Source organism: Arachis duranensis, chromosome 6, assembly GCF_000817695.3.
Source record: "Arachis duranensis cultivar V14167 chromosome 6, aradu.V14167.gnm2.J7QH, whole genome shotgun sequence".
In the NCBI taxonomy this organism is placed as follows: Eukaryota; Viridiplantae; Streptophyta; class Magnoliopsida; order Fabales; family Fabaceae; genus Arachis; species Arachis duranensis.
The window spans coordinates 85,521,252-85,537,639 of NC_029777.3; the positions used below are offsets into that span (position 1 = coordinate 85,521,252).

Here is a 16,388-nt window from a genome sequence, read left to right on the forward strand (position 1 = left end):
TTATCTTAGGGAGGTTAAAATATGGCTCGTGGAAGTGGTTAGAGAGATTCTAGGGGCAGTTACTCATTTGAATGAGTGTTTATCCGCCAGCTAATCTCGTTCCCGACTTCTTTAGAGCAGGTCGTAATGAGTACCGACTTCATAGGATGGAGATTGGTACTGGTGAGACCCAACCCTTGGGATTAGGTCTTTTGTTTGATCCTGGGCCTTTGTTATTGGGCCAGGGTATGAACAGTTTTCATAAACCAAGTCAACCTCTTCACATTTCAAAGAGCAGATAAAAAATAAACAAATATCATAGATATACTGAAAAAATACAAAAACAATGCACAAAAAAATAATATAAATAGATAGAAGTGTATACTTAATATGTGATAGAAATGTATTTGTATTGAAATTTGTGAAAATTAGGTTGAAAAATAAAAAATATATAAAGACTGTGTTAGAATTTGTGAAGGTTAGAATGAGAAGTTATAAAATATATGAAGATTTCAACCGCAATATAATAGCGGAAAACATGTGCGGAAAAATAAATAAAATTTGATAAGCACAAGCCAGTTTTAAAAAGCTCTCGCTTAAATACTTTCAAAAGCACCCCTAACATTTAAAAACCGCAAACACAAGGATTTAAATTTTTTAATTGAACTTTTTAATTTACCAAACACAAAATGAGGTGTTTGTGCTTGTTAAAAACACAAGCACCTCTTGAAAAAATTTTACCAAACCAAACCTGGGTGTCTTTCATTTTATCTTAAATAGAGAGTATAACTAGTTTGCTTTTAATCATGTAATTTGATGTCAAGTTTAATGTACATGTAGAAATTTTTTTCGAGACAAATACGGTTAATTAAGAACGCCTTGAGGTATTTCTAAATTTCACTACACCCCATCTGAAAAGGAGTCTTTAACTCCGATAAAGAATTCAATTTTCTCACCTTAGTTCTTTGACTCTTGACATCTGAATTTTACACTGAAACCCTAAGGCCAATGATCCCCAGTTAATTTAAGTAACTAACACCTAACTTCTACTCATTAAATAAAGTTATGAATTTAAACTTTTTAACTCTAAAATAGTAAATAGATAAAATAAAATATAAAACTCAATGCAAATTGTACCAAGTTAAAAACGTGCCTCGTGGTCCGTGTGGGTGTATTTCGGTATAGGTCCATATCATTTTAGTTTGAGCTGACCATCCTTGCGTATGAAAGACTATGAATCACAAGCATAATGTAACACAGAAAATAAAAATGGGTAAGTAAATAGGTATATAGCCAATTTAACAATTCAAAACAACGTAGGAAGCCGGAACAATACCAAGAAGAGACTATTGTGAGATATCATCATCATCAACACCATCATAGTCATCATCATCAACCTCCTCTTTACAAGGAAAACTTTTCTCTGCAGATTTAACCTAATTAAGTATCTGAAAAACTACCGACGAAATTAAAATTATATTGTTTTTTTATTGGTGAGGGAAGGGTAGGGGGAGAAGAAAAAATAGTAGAATGAGGACGGATTTTCTTCCTTGTTATGGGGAGAATTGATGGACGATGCTCTTTACACTTGTCTTATCATTGTCTTGTGTGTGTATGAAAACAAAGTTTAGATCTTGAAGAGGAGGCCACCATGGGTGGCAAAGAAGGGAGCAAAGACGAGGGACTCAACGGCCATAAGTTTGAGGAGGATGTTGAGTGAGGGTCCAGATATGTGCTTCAGTGAGTCCCCAATAGTGTCTCCAATCACAGCTGCCTTGTGACAATCTGACCCCTTTGGCCCAAGGCTTCTCGCATGCTCAGATGCACCAGCCTATGACATCCAAATAATTCATTTACACATTAGACCATACTCATTAAACCTTTCACATCAATTTATATATATATATCCCAACTCCATAGTAAACTCCTTACCTCAATGTACTTCTTGGCATGTGCCAGTCAGGGACTGGAGAAATGCCTCCAATAAAAAGGAGAATCCAGAAGATTGTTGATAGAGCCAAAATAAAACAACCGGTTACTTGAATATTGAGCATGTAATAAAATGTGTACACTAAACCAAAAAATATTACTTGTACACCAGACACCAGAGATCCAGCAAGGACACCAGAAAGTGTTTCTACTCCAAAGAAGATACTGACAATGAGGGGTGTAAGCATGACAAGGGCACCAGGCAGGATCATTTCTTTAATAGAAGCATCGGTGGAGATCTTAACGCATGTGGCGTAGTCAGGCTTGGCAGTTCCCTCCATCAGGCCAGGAATGGTATTAAATTGCCTGCACACTTCCTCAACCATCTTTAGTGCATCACTTACCACACTCTTCATGGTCATGGCAGAAAACCAATATGGAAGCATTGCACCAACAAGCAAACCAATGAAAACCTTTGGAGTCAACACGTCAACAGTTGTGATAGCAGCATGGCTCACAAAGGCACCAAAGAGAGCCAGAGGCACAAGCGCAGCAGAACCAATTGCAAATCCCTGAAAAAGAATAACAAATTGTCACGCACCTATCAGGAAATGTGGTGTTTCCATAAAATCAAGATATCAGACTGTCGAAAAATCCAAACCTTTCCAATAGCAGCAGTTGTGTTCCAGCAGCTTCAAGGGCATCTGTTCTCTCTCTAATTCTGTGGCTCATGCCAGCCATCTCAGCAATACCTCCAGCATTGTCACTAATTGGACCATAAGCATCAATGGCCAATCCAGTGGCTATGGTACTCAGCATCCCAAGTGCTGCAACAGCAATACCATACATGGCAGCAAAGCTGAAGCTAACAAAAATACTAGCGGCAATAGCAAAAATTGGGATAATGACAGACTTGTATCCCAAGGCAAGCCCAAAGATAACATCAGTGGTAGCACCAGTCCTGCAGGAATCTGCAATATCTTGCACAAGGCTGCAAAAGCAGGTAGGGAAAAAATAAGGTAACATCTAAAAATGAGAACATGTGAAAGTGCAAAATATGTCCTAAAACAGCTTACCTATATGCATTGCTGGTATTGTACTCGGTTACAAATCCAATAATAAGCCCTGCCCAAAGACCAACAGCAACACATAAAAATAGTTGCCTGCAAACAAAAAGCAATTTCATTAGTTCCAAAATAGGCAATGTAGCATTCATTATTTTGCTAATGGAGAATTATAAAACATACCAGTTCTTGACATCTTTCTGGATTCCAAAATTGAAGATAGTGAAAGAAGATGGTAGTGCAATCCAACTAACAATTGCAATCCCAATGGTCATTAAAGCAGTGGAAATAATGAGTTGTTTTTTCAATGCCGGCTCAATTTCCTTCACAGCCTTTATCTCAAAAAAGTCAGTTGCAAATAAGGTGGTAAGTAAACAGACTATGATACCGACAGAGCTGACAATGAGAGGGTACAACATAGCAATCAACTCATGGTTCACCCCAAAAGAGGAGATGGAAGCAACAAGGGCAGCACAGGATGACTCAGCATACGAACCGAAGAGATCAGATCCCATATCAGCAATATCCCCAACATTATCACCCATGTTATCCGCAATCACCTGGTTACAACATGATTGACTCAGAGTCGGATATACAGGAAAATTATTGAAAGTACCTTAAAAATAAAATCTAGCTCAGGGAGATCTCTCTTACAGCAGGATTTCTTGGGTCATCCTCGGGAATGTTCCTTTCAACCTTGCCAACAAGATCAGCACCAACATCAGCAGCCTTAGTGTAGATACCTCCACCAACTCTGCCAAAGAGAGCCATAGAAGACCCACCAAAACCATAACCAGTTATGGCCTCAAAAAGACCTTCCCAGTCATCACCATAGTAGACCTTGAATACGTTGATAGCAATGTAAAGAACCAATAGACCATTTGCAACAAGGAAAAATCCCATAACTGCACCAGATCTAAATGTAGTGATGAAAGCCTTTCCAACACCCTTCCTCACCTCCAGAGTGGTTCTCGCATTTGCATAAGTAGCGATTTTCATTCCAAAGAAACTGGAGACTAGCGACGTGATGCCACCGAGCAAGAATGAAATGGTACTGAAAAGGGCAGTGGCTAAAGCTGGTTTACACATCTTGGTTTCATCATAGGTGCAAGGCTGGCCGCTGGTGGCTTATGCTGAATCCTTACACAGACCCAAGGAAGAGGAATATCAAGATGGCAAAGCCACCATGATGATTCCCACACACTTGTACTCAGTGAAAAGGAAAGAGGTTGCTCCTGATGATGATCAACAATAAATATATTACCATAAGAAGAAATACACAACAATAGTTAGAAAAATATCCCGTAAATGTGAATTGAAGATTTAAAAAAAAATATGCAGACATGTATAAAACTCCAAGCAACAGCTGAAACTAGGATTAGGTCTAGTAGTATTAAACTGAAACAAACCTAAGGCTAAAAGGTTTTTGTGAAGATATAGCCAATGGAGAGTAAATAACATATGAACCATGTTCAAACGGCAATAAGGAATTAAGAGTACGAAAATGTTAAAACTGTTTCACGGATGATAGAGAAAACATGTACTCTAAGCTCATCAATAAACACATACTGCTCATATCGAGATCAAATCTAGTTTACATATATGGAATGTTAAACCATTTTGTGACAGTCATATTTTCTTTTCTTGAGCTATGGACTACCTCCGTTTGATTTTCCAGACCTGGTTAATGTCCTTTATCAATCTGTCAATCATTCTATATATATATCATCTGATTTCGGGTGTGACTGATCAAATGCTGTAAATTCATGCACTTCCTCTTCCACCTCAATGAAACTAGCTCCAGAAGGCTTTTGGCTTCCTGTGTTCTTCATTTGCCACCTTACACTAGCAACATTCACCCAATCCCCTACTTGAGCATAAATGTTTGACAAAAGGTTGAAATTTCCAGGATCCAATGGTGCCAACTCAAACAAGTGTTCGCACACAGCTTTTGCAAGATCTACATCATTATGCATTCGACAAGCCCCCAAAAGAGTTCCAAAGACTATTTCATTTGGCTCCATAGGCATGCTGCGCACAAGCTGAAAAGCTTCCTCCAGGTGTCCCCTCAACCAAGAAGATCAATCATACAACCATAGTGCTCAACTTGAGGAACAATCCCATGCACTTTCTCCATTCAATAGAAGTAATACTCCCTCATTGACAAGGCCTGCATGGGTGCAAGCACATAAAAGGCCAATGAACGTATATTTGTCCGGTTCAAAACCCTCATGTACCATCCTAGTGAAAAGCTCAAGTGCTTTCTCACCACGTTCATGCATGTCTAACCCTTGAATCAAGGAATTCCAAGGCACCAAATCTTTCTTTTCAATCCTACTAAAGACACCAAGGGCAACATCCACACATCCACACAACACCTTAGTGCTATACCTAAGCCTCCGCCTCTCAACAGAAGCATGAATTCTTTTCCCTAACGCAGCCATTCCATACTCAGCACATGCAGTTAAAATACTTATCAGAAACCCATCATCAACCCTCATCCCAACTCCCTCCATCTTAACATACAATTTTATTGCCTCATTAACAAGCCCCTTCTCAGCATACCAAGATATCATAGTGGTCCAAATCACCAAGTTCTTCCCAGGACACTTATCAAAGAACATCCTTGACATATTCACATCCCCAACTCTACAATACCCCCAAACCATCGTCGCCCATGACAGGACATTCCTCTCAGGCATTCCCTCAAACATCTCAAACACCTTCCCCATCTCCTCAGCCTTAGCATACCCATCCAACATGATGTTCCAACTAACCACATCCCTCTCAGGCATTTCACCAAACACCTTGCAGGCTTTCTCAAACTCACCACCTCGCAACAACCCACCAATCACAGAGTTCCAAGACACCACATCTCGTTCCTCCATCTCCAAAAACAACCAAATTGCCGCATCAATTCTAGCTCCCCCACATTTACAATACAAATCTATCAACGAGTTTGGCACAAATATATCACTCCCAAAAAACCCAAACTTCACCACATGTGCGTGGATCATCTGCACCATCCGAAACTGTTATAACCATCAAAAGCTTTCAATAGACACGTGTAGGTGAAGCTATCTGAAAAAAACATTGTTCCTTTATATCTGGAAGAAGGTTTCAAATACGACGGAAGGGTGAGCCTTGTTTTGGGCCTGAGCTCTGAGAGAGTGTTGTAGAGGTGGGCGTTGGTGATGGTTACGAGGTTGAATGCGTTGCCGGCGGAGGGGAGGTGGCGGGAGACGGAGAACGCGGCGACGAGTTTCTGTGCGACGTAAGGGTCTTGGTGGACGTCGTGCTTGACGACTTGAGCTTGGATTTGCTTCACGGTGTTGAGGTTTGAGCAGCGGTGGAGGTCAGAGAGCTTTTCATCGAGAAGGCAGCAAGTGGAAAACCATGTGGGCGCACGCGCCGCTGCAGCAGGCAATTGCATCTGTCGCTGACGGTGGCTTTGCAGTGAAAGGGTTTTGAAATGAAATGTCTCAACAGCAAAACCCCTCGACTTATGCCCACCAGAGTTTATTATTATAAAAATATATTGAATTATTAAATATTGTTAATAAATTGAATTTAATTTTAATACGCACATTTAATTATATAACACGTAAAAATAACTACTCTATGGTTATCTAAAAAAAATAAATATAATTACACAAAAGTGTAAAATTCTTTATACTAACAGTATCAAAATTAAACTCTAATAAATTTAATATATTTTTTAATAGATGAAAAACAAAATTAACATAAAAATTTTATTTACATCTAAAAATTTTATAAAAACTGAAACAGACAAAAGAACATTTTAGATAAGAAACCTTTAAAAGAGGAGCAGGAATTTGACCAATAATTACATGTATTGTCAGGAAATTGGCATAGAACTCATGCACAAGTTTTATATTATTTGGAGAATTAAATTTTAAAATATTCTCTGAATTTATATTTAATTTTTAAAGTAATCTCTAAAATTAATAATTATTTAAATTTATCTCTGAATTTATACTCCAAGACTCATAATAGTCCCTGAAATATTTTTTGTTTATTGGAATCTTGAAACGACGTCGTTTTAAACAAAAAAAAAAAGAAAAAAAAGTTGTTTTATATTAAAAAAACAACAACCCTCTTTTTTTCTTCAACTTTGTTCTTCTTCTTTTTCTTCAACAGATCACAAAAATAAAAACTAACAACACAAAATATTACAAAAAAAATCACCATTAATTAGAAAAGATCAATCAACTTAAATAGCAAGTATTAATCAACATAAACATCAACAAGCACAAAAAATAGCAACAACAAAAAAAAACAGATAATTATAGAATAAAAAATTAACTAATGTTGTTATATTAAAATAGGATCAGCAGCAACAATCACCCAGAACATTACAAAACAATGATTTGATAACTAAAAAAATTAACGAAAAAAATCATCATGGCTGAGAGAGAGAACCGCGCCAGAGGAGAGAAAAGGGAGACGAGCGAAGATGGAAGCTAGCGAGCAACGGCGGCAGCAACACAGAGGTCAGCGAGAGACGATGACAGCAAAAGTTGAGAAGAGCTCTTGTGAGTGTGAGAGTATGGTTGGAGAGAGGGAGAGGGAGAGCATCATATTAAAAAGAAAAAGGGGAGGGGAATGATCTCAGGTTGGGAAAGCAGAAGGAAAAGAAAAAAGGTTAGAAGAGGAAAAAGGGGACGGATTGGGGATGAAAAAGGAAAAGGAGAAGGCTGAGGGAGGAAAAGGGGTCGGGGATGGGGATGAGGAAGGGAATAGATTGGGAATTGGGAGGGAGGGAGTTCTACCTATCCTTTTTTCTTTTTTTTTCTTTTTTTTTTTAAATTGGGGTTCTATGCTATTTTCTTTTTTCTGTTTTTTATTTAAAATGACGTCGTTTTAAGATTCCGACGAACGAAAAATGCTTTAGGAATTACTATAAGTTTCGGAATACAAGTTCAGGGAAAAATTTGAATAATTATTAATTTTAGGAATTACTTTGAAGTTTGAGTGTAAGTTCAGAGACTATTTTAATACTTAACTCTTATTTGCATATAATTTTATTTTGTGAGAGATTATTATATGCTTATTTTATTATTTTTTATAAAATCTAAAAATAAATACTAAAATAAAAATAAAAAATAAAACACACTTTAAACATTTGGGATATGAATCATATGATGTAATAGTTATATATTTGACTTTTATTTTTATTTATCAAATAAATATTATATTGAATCATACATCACATTTTCAGAGTAACAAAAATACTATTTACACACTTAATCGGTTATTATATATTTGAATATAAATACATATATAATTTAATTTATTTTTAATATGTATTTTATATTTTAATATACATTTTACTCTAATGACTAATTTTAGTGATTAATTTTAGAGCAAAAAAACCATTATAAGCCAATGTGCTGTAGAATTTACGTTAATAAGCCAAACTGAATATGGTTTCAGTAATGCGCCAGATCATATATTAATATAATTTGAACCAACTTGGTTCGAACTGCATTTGTTAATAATTCGAACTAGGTCAGTTCGAATTATGAGTTGAGTCTTCTTCATAAATCGAACCAGCTTAGTTTGAACTTTGATTGCAAGTAATTCGAACCAGAGTGGTTCGAATTATAGAGAGAGAACCCGGCCAAAGTAATTCGAACCAGGCTGGTTTGAATTAAACAAACTTTAATTCGAAGGAGGCCGGTTCGAATTAGTGGGAGAAAGAGCTCTATATATATGGCTGTAAACGTGAGTTGGTCTCATTAGAGGGAGTAAGATGGCTAGTGAGGAGAGTTTTGTTGTTTTGGTTCACCACAGAGGATCCATTAAGAGGAAAACTCGTTCCGGAGTGAAGTTCACAGATAAGGATCCTCTCTATATTGTCGTTACTCCTACGACGAGCTTTGATGACCTTGTTAGATCTGTACTGATGAAGCTCGGTCTAGAAGGTGCGAAGCGGGTTACGAAGTTTTTCTATCGCATTCCAATCACGGTGCTCTAGGATACCGTGAAGTATGATTGTTTCACGATTAGTAGCGATGAGGACTTGCAAGTAATGTTTCTTTGTCGGCGGCAGTTTCTAGAGGTGAGGACACCAGAGTTATTGGCAAAGCTGGTTGATGTGGTATCCAGCTCAGGGGGTTCGAACCGGAATACTACCACTTTAGGCACGGCAGTCAGTTCTAGTTCTCGGCCTGCCGTTGGTTCTTCCTCCGTCCCTGTGTACCAGCCAGTGGTCCAACCTGTCGTCTCCCCGTCTTTTGCTGTTGATCTCAACGGCAGCGTAGGCGACGAGGTAAGTTCAAGGGAAAATCTGCCGAACGCTTTACTGGGCGTTGCACCGCTTGGTATTGGAGACGGATTGTTGGGTGATGCAGAGGAGGATGACGTTGAGCCGGATATGATTGACGATGACAGCGGCGATGATATTGGAGCGAGTGAGCCTGCATTGGTGGTAGGTGGTTCTAGCTCTGGCACACAGTAGTATCCACCTCATTTTTCCTCTTTGGACTTGGATGCCATGAGGCAGGAGGGGGTTTCTGGGCACTCTGTTGGATTCGGAGCTAGAGATGCGGAAGGAACAGTTGGTCTGACAGAGTTTCAGGTTGGTCAGCAATTTCAGGATAAAGATCAGGCCCTGTTAAGTGTGAATACTTACAGCATCCGGCAAGGGGTACAGTACAAGGTAATCGAGTCTGATTATCGCCGGTATGTGGGCAAGTGTTCTGAGTTTGGGAATGGGTGCACATGGTTGATTCGACTGAGTCTCCGACAGCGCAAGGGCATTTGGGAGGTCAAACGATACAATGGACCTCACACTTGTCTTGCCACCTCCATCTCGAGTGACCACAGGAGTTTGGATTATCATGTGATATCGGCGTTCATATGCCAATGGTTAGGGCTGATGCATCCGTCAGCATCAAGGTGCTCCTGAATGCCACGGCAGCACACTTTGGGTTTAGGCCGACTTACAGGAGGGTCTGGATGGCGAAGCAGAAGGCTGTTGCCCTCATCTACGGTGACTGGGATGAGTCATACAACGAGCTGCCCAAGTGGGTGTTGGGAGTCTAGTTGACGATGCCTGGTACTGTTGTAGTCCTAAGGACTAGCCCTGTTCGAGTTGGAGGACAGGTAGACGAGTCTCAAGCTTATTTTTATAGACTTTTCTGGACGTTTCTACCGTGCATCGAGGCATTCCGTCATTGCAAGCCGCTAGTCAGCATTGACGGCACCCATATGTATGGCAAGTACAGGGGAACGTTGCTCATCGCAATTGCACAGGACGGGAACTCGAACATTCTACATGTTGCATTTGCACTAGTAGAGGGTGAGAATGCTGAGTCTTTGGCATTCTTTCTCTCCCACCTTCGTCAGCACGTGACACCGCAGCCGGGTCTGCTGGTTATATCGGACAGGCATAACGGCATCAAGGCTGCGCTTGAGGCTCCTGACGGAGGTTGGTTACCTCCATCTGCATACCGTGTATTCTGCATTCGACATGTAGCTGCTAACTTTGCCCTTACCTTCAAGGGCAAAGACGCACGGAGGCTTCTTGTGAATGCGGCGTATGCCAAGACTGAGGTTGAGTTTGATTACTAGTTTGATATTCTGCGGTCTGAAGACCCGGCGATGTGTGAGTGGGCGAACCGGATTGATTATTCCTTGTGGACTCAGCATCGTGACGAGGGGCGGAGATTTGGTCACATGACGACGAATATCTCCGAGTGTGTGAACTCAATCCTCAAGGGTGTCAGAAACCTACCTGTATCCTCGCTGGTGAAGGCAACATGTGGTAGGCTTGCGGAACTTTTTGTTCGCAAGGGGAGAGAGGCTGAGGCCCAGATGGGAACCGGACAACAATTCACTCAGCACTTGGCCAAGTGTATTGAGGCCAACTTGAAGACGGCGAGGTGCTTCACGGTGACTTTGTATGACAGGGATAATTCCGAGTTCACCGTAGCCGAAATCACTCCGATTGGTTCCTTCTCATTGGATAGCTATAGAGTATCGCTTGCCGCTCGGACATGTGACTGCGGGTACTTCCAGGCGCTTCATTTTCCATGTCCGCACGCACTTGCATGTTGTGCCTACTCACGGGTGAACTGGACCACTTATGTTCACAGCGTGTATAGGATTAGTTCGGTATTCAGTGTGTATCGTATGGGATTCACCCCTCCGATTTCGGAGGGTTTCTGGCCACCATACGACGAGTCTACTGTGATACCGGACCCTGACAAGAGGCGTGCGAGAGAGGGTCATCCGAGGTCCACCAGGATACGAACAAATATGGACGAGGCAGATCCAAACCGTCCAAAGAGATGTGGCCTATGTCGCCAACCCGGACACACACGTCGAAGTTGCCCACAGTTGGGTGGATCGTCTCACACTGGGGGCCATTAGTAGCCATGTTCTTAGCGTTAGTACTTATTTTAGTTAAGTTTTATTGTTGATTTTTTAACTTTCATGTATTCAGCATGCTGCATTAAGTAATGAATATGTTATGTATCACTTTGAGTCTTGCTACAAGTACCCTAAATGCAAAATTTAATAAATAAATGTACATATTAGATTGTTATATGATGCAATGATTATAAATAGTCACTGATAAATTCGGTAAACAACAGTTTTCAAAGTACAATTCGATGAACAAACAACAAAGGAAAACAGCTCTAAAATAACAACAAAAGTACATATGGCTGTGATACATGAATAAACCCTACGGAACAAAATACATGATACATGACTCATCTAAACAGATGCGATCCCGTACCGCAACGACGGGGTACCCGTGCCTGCTGACCTCTGCGGATAAACGGCTCCTCATCCTCGATCTCATCCGCGTCCTCATCTGGGCCAGGCTGTGCAGGTGGCGTAAAATGGGCGGGTGCCGCAGACGGCCTAGCAACAGACTCTGATGCAGCAGCGTAGGCGGATGGTGGGGTACCTCGCAAACCAAAATGATCACCAACGGATGCCGTAGGAGGCTCGTTCAGATCAACGTCCGACGGTGCCTGCGTGACGGATGTCTGACCACGCCTCCGAGCTGGCACATCCTCCTGCATGATGGCGGTGATGTCATCCAGAAACTGTGCACCCCCGAAGTCCGCATCAAGCGTATCTGAGGTAAGGAAGTCTGACCACTGTGATCCCGGAATAACCCATGGGGTACCCTCCTGCTGAGGCTGGTCATGGGCGGGTACACCAATGAAATAATCTCCAAGAGGCCCCGACCCAAGTCCAGCGTGACCAGGGTCAACCACGTCACCCATACCTGACCCATACCACTCACCTCCTTGTCCGCCATCGTGGGTACTAACACCATGAACTGCAACAGCACCTGCACCATCCCCGCCCACCGGACCATGCTGATCGTCGCCATCGTCGTCAGGGTCACGAGGACGGTGGTCCCCCGCACCACGCCCTCTCCGTCTCCCTCCCTGGCCTCGTCATCCGCCTCTAGCGGGACCGTCATCGTCATGATCGTCAATAGCCGCATCAAGCCACCTCCATTCACGCTGGCTCCGTCGTGTCCCAACACGAGCTCTCCTCTCAACCCGCCGCCTGTCCGGCACGTCCTCAGGCCGATCCATGTCAGGAACTCGCCCAACACCCCGCTGTAAGGCCTCAACTAGAATAGGAACGGCTCTTGGATCCATCAACTGCATCTCTGGAGACAGGAACCTCTTTCCATGTTGCCTCTACCAATCGAGGAACTGCTGCGACGGTCCAGGGTCGGCAACAACATCGAACCTCAGCACGGTGTCCGCATGGGAGTCCCAATAGAGATGCCACTTCTGCAACTGGTACGAGAATCATCGATCACCGCCTCTGCCATCCTTGGACATCAGAAAGTCGATGTTCAGGGCGGGATTCGGACAGGGTTGCACACCTCCAAACTGCGGAAGAACCCTATCTATCTGATGCCACTCTATGACGGCAAAGTAGATCAGCGACGTCACAGACCGCCACAACGCCATATGCCGAGGCTCCAATGCCTCTGGATGCACAACCTGAAGTACGTCGGGAGTTGTGTAAGGCATCCAGATAAACTACACGAAGAACTCTCCATTGTTAGGGCAACTCATGGACCCAACTCATAAATTGTGATTAAATAAAGAAACTTATTACGTAGCATACTCACCTCCCTGTCCTGTAACCGGTCTATCCTCAGCCTCCACATCTGCACTCTAGGACCCTTATCGCTACCGGAAGAGTTGTATCCTGACCACTGCATCATAAATGTGTGTTTAGGGTTTGTAATACTTTTTTAATTAACATGGAATTACTTATATTCAATTGAAATAGAGAAGGCTAAGTAGAGTACCTCGACGCCAATGGCCAGCTGAACGTCTCATACCCTTCAGGCCTGAACCGAGGAAATCGCCAGAAGATCCAAGACTGAAGTAGCTGAAGTGGGCCCGCTAACTTGACCACATGTCTGTTCGCCACTCGGCACATGCACCGGTACAACCAGGCCAGTGCTGCAGAACCCCAGCTGTAGGTACCCATCTCATCCAGCCTAGCTACGTAGGGAAGCCATCTGATGTGAATGCGGTTGCCGGACTTGTCCGCAAACAGCTGCGTACCCAACAACATCATGATGTATGCACATGCATATCTCCGCATAGTCTCGTCATCAGCTCCCTCAGGGCACTCACCAAAAGTCTCCTAAAACCAGCTGCAGTTCACTGCGTACTTCTGAACCTGGCTGGGAGGAGGAACCACTCCGAGCAACTCCTGGAACCACACCCAGGCTGGACGGCCACCCTGGATGTAAATATGGAATTCTGATAGGCAGCCGCTGACGTAACGCCCGTCCATTGGCAAACCCAACTGGTATGCCACGTCCTGAAGTGTGATCGTGCACTCTCCGAACGGCATGTGAAACGTGTGCGTCTCCGGACGCCATCGCTCGACGAATGCACTGACAAGGGCCTCGTCTAACCAGAACCATCTATCGTTCAGCCTTGCTAGATGGTATAGTCCGGTCATCTGCAAGTACAGAACGTATCTGTCATCGAGTCGCATGCCTTGCTGCCGCTGCATGCTCCGGATGCATCGCTGGGGCTGCACATGACATGCACCGCATTGTTAGAACCAGCTTCATAACCAATGACAAACATAGCCAAAATGATAAATCATCAAGAAAACGTCATACTAAATAAAACCGCTTAAAAATTCATGAACGAGAACCTGATGCAAAACAACTACCATAGACCACACAGCTAAACCACTAACATAAAACAGCTAAACTAGAACCAATTTCATAAAACTGCTTAACTAAAACCATGGACATAAAACAGCTAACGCAAAACAAGTATCACAAACCACTAACATAAAATAACTAACACAAACCACTAACATAAAATAACTAACGTAAACCACCAACATAAAAAAACAAACATAAACCACTAACATAAAACAGCTAACATAAAACAACTAACATAAAACAACTAAAACATACCACTAACATAAAACAACTAACACAAACCACTAACATAAAATAATTAACATAAACCACAAACATAAAAAAACCAAAATAAACCACTAACATAAAACAGCTAACATAAAACAACTAACACAAACCACTTACATAAAACAACTAACATAAACCACTAACATAAAAAAACCAACATAAAACCATACCGCTTACAAAAAACAACTAACATAAACCACCAACATAAAACAACCAACACAAAACAACCAACACAAAACAACTAACATAAACCACTAAAATAAACCACTAACATAAGCCACCAGCAGAAACCACCTACATAAACCACCAACTAAACCACAATCTAAATCGCATGCAGAATCTCTCAACTAAACCACCAACAATACTACAACGATTTACTGCTAGCACTAAGTTATTTCTGTACTAACCTCGTCGTTGATGACCCCGGCTATATGAGCAACTCCGTCCAAGCGATATAACCGTGCCGGATCGTCCCCCATCAGCAGAGTATTTTGCTCAAGTCTTCGTCGGATAGAATCTGGGTCATTTTCTCTGGGATTTGGTGGGGTAGGGGAAAGGAAGAATGGTTCGAATGAGGCTGCTTCGAACTCCTTATATAGCCGAATCACCTGTAATTCGAACCAGGTAGGTTCGAATTATTAATGAGCCACGCCAAGGGTAATTCGAACCAGGTTGGTTCGATTTACATGCAATGCTTTACTTTGTATAATTCGAACCACATTGGTTCGAATTATGTGCATATTAAGTTCGAACCACATTGGTTCGAATTATGTTCAACCTTTTCTCACTCTAATTCGAACTGCCATGGTTCGATTTATTAACATTTGTAGTTCGAACCAGGCTGATTCGAATTACATTAAAATTATCACTTGGCTTATTGTTGAAACGATTTTCGTTTTAGCTTATTTACGTACCTTGAAACTGCCATTGGCTTATTAGGGTATTTTGCCTTTAATTTTAATATATATTTAATATAGTTATCAGAATAATTATAATAAAATAATATGCCATAACCATAATAGAATTTAGATGTAGAAATTGAATTAACAAATTCTCTACTTTATACGGAAAAAAAAATAAAATCATATTTGAAATTGACAATAGCAGCGGGAAAGAAAATAATTTGTTGTTGCTTGCCGAGTTTTGGTTTGAGACAACATTAATGACTCATAGTTTCAAATATAAACAGCACGCGTCTCAGCAATATCACCCCTAAGTCAAATTACTTAAAAAAATTGTGTACGGTTATTTCTTTGTGATGTCACAATTCATTTTATACCCATAATTTTTCGGTAGAATAGCATATTATTAGTTTTCTCTTACGTGTAAGTCATTCTTTGGTTTATTTTGATTTATAATTTTGATGCAGGTTATCAAGTTTCTCTTAATTTATTTTACAATAAATTTTTTAAGGCTCATCTAATTATTGATTATTTTAATATGTTTTTCAACCCAGAGAGAGAAGCATTTATTTTCAATTTAAGAGGACAAGCAAATATAACTTACAATATTAAAATTTGTTTCAGGCCTAATAGTAGTAAAGTAATTACTAAGAGGTAGTACAATCATGAACTAAAAAAGGTGAAATAATTAAAAGAAAAAAACAATGAATCATATACTATAATACTGTTCTTAATGAAGATAACTATTTGATTAAGTACATAAAATTTTTTCTCTATAAATATGTGAAAGATACTAGTGTTATAGAAAGCATACTAATAAAAATAAAATTGAGAAGAACTAGTGACTTGCAACTGCCTAAATTACAAACTTTCGAGTTCCGAAAGAGCACATGCGATCCAAGACATAATCACCATTCAGATTCATTTCAAAGATGACAAAAAAGCATGTACAAGTTGGAAGAGATCCCATCGTATTATTAATTTATGTATTATAAATTAAAAATCAATACTTAGTTTATGCCACAGAAACTATGATCT

At 40.8% G+C, this 16,388-nt stretch overlaps 3 pseudogenes; 1 reads left to right on the plus strand and 2 right to left on the minus strand.

Annotated features, from left to right (window-relative positions):
- Window positions 1-785: 785 nt before the first annotated feature.
- LOC107494392 (pyrophosphate-energized vacuolar membrane proton pump-like) lies at window positions 786-4,548 on the minus strand (annotated as a pseudogene).
- LOC107494391 (pentatricopeptide repeat-containing protein At3g29230-like) lies at window positions 4,526-6,480 on the minus strand (annotated as a pseudogene).
- Window positions 6,481-8,671: 2,191 nt separating this feature from the next.
- Window positions 8,672-15,269, plus strand: LOC107494390 (uncharacterized; annotated as a pseudogene).
- Window positions 15,270-16,388: the final 1,119 nt, after the last annotated feature.